The sequence below is a fragment of the Pipistrellus kuhlii genome, unplaced genomic scaffold (genome assembly GCF_014108245.1).
Source record: "Pipistrellus kuhlii isolate mPipKuh1 unplaced genomic scaffold, mPipKuh1.p scaffold_m20_p_2, whole genome shotgun sequence".
NCBI lineage: Eukaryota > Metazoa > Chordata > Mammalia > Chiroptera > Vespertilionidae > Pipistrellus > Pipistrellus kuhlii.
In genome coordinates this window covers 45,458,005-45,463,044 of record NW_023425515.1, presented here as the reverse complement: position 1 = coordinate 45,463,044, position 5,040 = coordinate 45,458,005, and the positions used below count along the sequence as shown (strand labels likewise).

The 5,040-nt window shown below is 40.5% G+C and overlaps 1 non-coding gene across 1 annotated transcript; it reads left to right on the top strand.

Moving 5' to 3' along the window:
- Positions 1-4,058: 4,058 nt before the first annotated feature.
- LOC118725169 lies at positions 4,059-4,197 on the top strand. Its single transcript, XR_004989900.1, has one exon. It is a non-coding gene; the product is annotated as a small Cajal body-specific RNA 11 (non-coding RNA).
- Positions 4,198-5,040: the final 843 nt, after the last annotated feature.

Below are 5,040 nucleotides of genomic sequence, written 5' to 3'. Positions count from 1 at the left end.
CATTTTATTGGTTTATGTAGATACACTGCTATTTGCACATTCCACATTCTTCAGAAACGATTTTAATTTGTTAAAGCCTGACTGGGATTTTTTTGAGTGCATTATTTAGATAAATTATTCTAAACTTTACAGACCCCTATAGCAGAAGGCATATCAGATCTTGGAATTGGGGGGAGAGGGGGGGCATATAGTTTTTAAAGGCCAGTGGAAAGCAGACCGACTATTGAAAATCACACCATCATATGAGCCATGACTACAGAGGGAAGCATGTAGAAAACAGAATGAGAAAACACGTAATCAGCTGGTTTTTATTTTAAGCATAGGAATGAATTCCTGTGTCCTCAGTACTTGTGGCCATCAAGGGCAGTTTACCTTATTTAAAGTCACAATTGTTCTAATACATTTATAATACACTGGCTATTACAGCCTCTGACTTCTTCTATCTCCCTTTTTTCCTTCTTTCTCTGAGTCTCATTCCTTAGATCGTTACCTTGTTTTCGGTCATAGATGTTTTTGGAAATTTAACAAAAGTTATGGATGCTTTCTTAGAAAACTGGACATTCCTATGTACACAGTTTTGTAAAATATATCAGAAAACCTAGAGATACCACCACTCTCCACGCCCCCTGCTCAACTTCACCCCAAATTCACCCATGGATTCACAGTTAAGTCTTTCCTTGAAAAGGGGGTGGAGGTGGGAAAGGGGGGATAAATGGGTTCAGAAAAAGACTGCTTTGGGTGACGGACGCACAATGCAGTATGCAGATGTTTTTTTGAGTTACATACTTGAAACCTGTGTGGTTTTGAAAATCTGTGTCATCCCAATAAATTCAACTAAAAAAAAGATATATTTGAAATGTATTATATCTAGGGGATGACAAATTTACATGTATTTATTTAGTCAGTATTTATTAACCACCTACCATGTGGCAGGAAGGACAGTCCAGGAAATGACCACAGTGGGGTAGGCCTAAAGCAGGAAGGAAGTGCACTGCAGGATGGAGTGTAGCAGTCCAGGCCACAAGTGGCCTAGAGCCTGTGAAGGAATTCTTGATAGTTTCTCACAAGTGATGGTATGTCAAGGAGGGTTTATACAGGTGAGGAATAAGATGTGCTCTAGTTTTTCATTAAAATATCAGGTAAAAGGTTATTCAGATCAACCAGACCTAGAAAAAGCAAAGGTAACGGTGTTCTAAAATTGTGTTTGTTTATTGGTGTGTTTTCTTAATCCTCTGAGGATTGTACACACAATCTGGGTATGTGCCCTGACCAGGAATCAAACCTGCAACCCTTCAGTGCACAGGGAAGATGCACCAACCCACTGAGTCACATGGGCCAGGGCTCATTCCCTTTTATCTGAGAGAAGTGAGACCGTCTAAAAAGCTCATGATAGAGGGAACAAGCATTGGCATGTGGAAACATACGTGGTTCCATTTATTGAACAGTTACAGGCAGGGGGCAGGAACTCAAACTGAATGGACAAAGCATGTACTTATTTAAAGGAGTATTCTAATGATAGTGTAATAGCTAAAACGAGACATTTTAAGAAGAAAAAGTATGCTCCCATGCTCCTGATTATTTTTATAACAAGTTTATTGAGTGGGTATGGAGGGCAGCTGATCTAGTTTCTCTCACATTGCCATGCAAAATCACCAATTTAAAGTGTACAGTTTAGTGGTTTTTAGTGTATCCAGAGTTGTTACAACCATCACCACAGTCAACTTTATACTATTACCCAAAAACAAAGCCCAATCCCTTTAGTAATCAGTCCCCGATACTCAACCCCCAGGCCTAAGCAACCAATGAATCTAATTTACATAGCTGCCTTTTCTACATTTTATAAATGAAGTCACACTATGCAACCTTTTGTGATTAACATTCACTTAACCCAATCTCTTCAATGTTTATCCATGTTAAAGCATCTATCAATACTTCATTCCTTTTTTTTCTATTTTTCCCCCCATCACATTTATCCCCCTTATACCTTCTCCCACCTCCACTTACTCCCCTACGCCCTGCAATCACAATTGTCCACAATGCTTCATTCCTTTTTATTGCTGAGTAATCCACTGAATGGCTAGACCATATTTTGCATATCCACTTACCAGTAAATAGACATTTGGTTTCCACTTTTTAGTTATAAATAATGCTGCTGTAAGCATTTGTGTACAGGTTTCTTTGTAGACATGGTTTTTCATTCTCTTGGGTATACGTCTAGGAGTGAAATTGCTGCGTCATTGAAATTGCTATATATTGAACCTTTTAAGCAACTACCAGGCTGTTTTCCAAATTGGCTGCACCATTTTACATTTCCCACCAATAATGTATACAGTTTCTAATTCTCCACATCCTTATCAATACTTGTTACTGTCTTTTGTTTTAGCCATCCTAGTTGGTAGGAAGTGATACCTCATCATGATTTTGATTTGCATTCCCTTCCTGATGATGATGAGCATCTTTTTATGTGCTTACTGGCCACTTGTACATTTATCTTTGGAGACATGTCTACTCAGATTCTTGCCTGTTTTTTCAACTGGGTTATTTGTCTTTCTATTATTGAGTTAGAAAAGTTATACATTCTATCGGATATATAATTTGCAAATATTTCCTGCTACTCAATGGGTTGTCTTTCATTTTCTTGATAATGTCCTTTGAAGCACATTTTTAATATTGATGAAGTCCAAATTTTTACTTTGTTTGTGCTTTTGTTGTTATATTTTAAAAACTATTGCCATGCCGAAGCTGGTTTGGCTCAGTGGATAGAGCGTCGGCCTGAGGACTGAAGGGTCCTGGGTTCGATTCCGGTCAAGGGCATGTACCTTGGTTGTGGGCACATCCCCAGTAGGGGGTGTGCAAGAGGCAGCTGATCGATGATTCTCTCTCATCAATGTTTCTAACTCTCTATCCCTCTCTCTTCCTCTCTGTAAAAAATCAATAAAATATATTTTAAAAAAATATTGCCACATCCAAGGTTACAAAGATTTACTCTACATTTTCTTCTAAGAGTTTTATAGTTTTAGATTTTTGGTCCATTTTGAATTTTTTTTTTTTTTATTAATGGTGTAAGATAGGGAATGGACCAACTTCAGTCTTTTGCTGTGAATATTCAGTAGTACAACACTTTGTTGAAAAGAGTACTCTTAGATCCAAGATGGCTGCGCCCAGGTGAACACCTAGCCGCAGCCGCACACAACAATTTCAATAAAATACAACTAAAATATAAAACGGACATTGCCCAGAACTACAGGAAGGTTGACTGACTGGAAATTCTACAGCGAGAAGCAAGGAGAAAACCAGAAGGAGGTGCGGAGGAGCTGGAAAAGCCAAGGTACGGAGACGTGGAGCGCGGAGAGGACAGAGCCGGAGAGGAGAGGCCGAGTGCCTGGCGGGCGTTCCCTAGTGGAAAGGAGATAAAACTCCGACTGTGCTGGGCCCCCGACTGCTCTGATCCCCAGTTTTAAGCAAACCCCGGGGACTCAGGCTCAGCCATAGGGAGCCGGGCTGTAAGGCAGAACCCCGGGGAAGTGGCGAAAGGAGGTCCCGGCAGCGTGCACACTGCGCACAGAGAAGGGACGGTCGGCTGGGCCGCGAGATTGCCCTGACGGGAAGGAGACTGGGGCTCCAGACTGCTCTGAACGCCACCTCCAACTCCACTTCAACTGAACTGAACCCCAATACCAGGCTCATTGGGGGAGAGCATAGACTGTTTGGCAGCAGGCGAAAATCGAGGGCACCTTTCTCTCAGAGGCGCCGGCAGCGAGCACTGAAGGACCCGCATAGGGCAGGGCTGACGGAAGCCAAAGCTGCAGGCTCCACCCTGAAACCCCATCCCATCTGTAACTGCGAAATGGGACAACAAAATAGATCACAAACGAAAGAAATGGAGGACAAAAAGCGTCTGGATATAGAATTCAAATCTACGCTTATAAGGTTTTTCAAGAATTTCCTAGAAAAGATGGATAAGGCCTATGAGGATATGAAAAGAGATCAACTAGAATTAATAAGGAGTCATCGAGAAATGATAAGGGATCAACAAGAAATAAAGAATACATTGTCTGTTGTCCTGGCCTATGCTTTCTCTGCTCACCTGTGCTCAGCATCACAGGGGAGTCTGGCAGGACACACAGCAACCTCCCTCTCAGTTTAGGAGGGCCGTCCTGAGTATAGGGCTGGCTCTTAAAGGCACGAGAGGACAATTTAAAAAAAAAAAAAAAAAAAAAAAAAAAAAGAATACATTGTCTGAAATAAAAAATATTTTACAGAGTCCTAAAAACAGAAGGGAAGATCACAAGAATCAAGTCAAAGATTTGGAACATAAAGAGCCAGAAGACACTCCTCCACAGAAGCTAGAAGGCAAGAGAATCCAGAAAATTGAAGATAATGTAAGAAACCTCTGGGACAACTTCAGGCGAACCAACATCAGAATTATTGGGGTCCCAGAAGATGAGAGAGAGCAAGATATCGAAAACATACTGAAAGAAATAGTGACAGAAAACTTCCCCCACCTGGTCAAAGAATTAGACTTACAAGTCCAGGAAGCGCACAGAACTCCAAACAAAAGGAATCCAAAGAGGACCACACCGAGACACATCATTATTAAAATTCCAAGAGCAAAAGACAAAGAGAATATTAAAAGAAGCAAGAGCAAAGAAGGTAGTAATCTATAAAGGAGCACCTATACGATTGTCAGCTGACTTCTCAACAGAAACCATGCAGGCCAGAAGGGAATGGCAAGAAATATTCAAGGTGATGAATAGCAAGAACCTACAGCCAAAAATAATCTACCCAGCAAAGCTATCACTCAGAATCAAAGGCCAGATAAAGAGCTTCACTAATAAAAAAAAGCTAAAGGAGTTCATCACCGCCAAACCAGAATTATATGAATTGCTGAAGGGGGTTCTTTCAGAAGAGAAAGTAAACAAAGATAAAAATTATGAACAACAAATACGTAACTATCAACAAGTGAATCTAAAAACCAAGGAAATTTAAAAAATCTGATGAACAATATTAACTATTGAATATAATAGAATCAGAGGTATG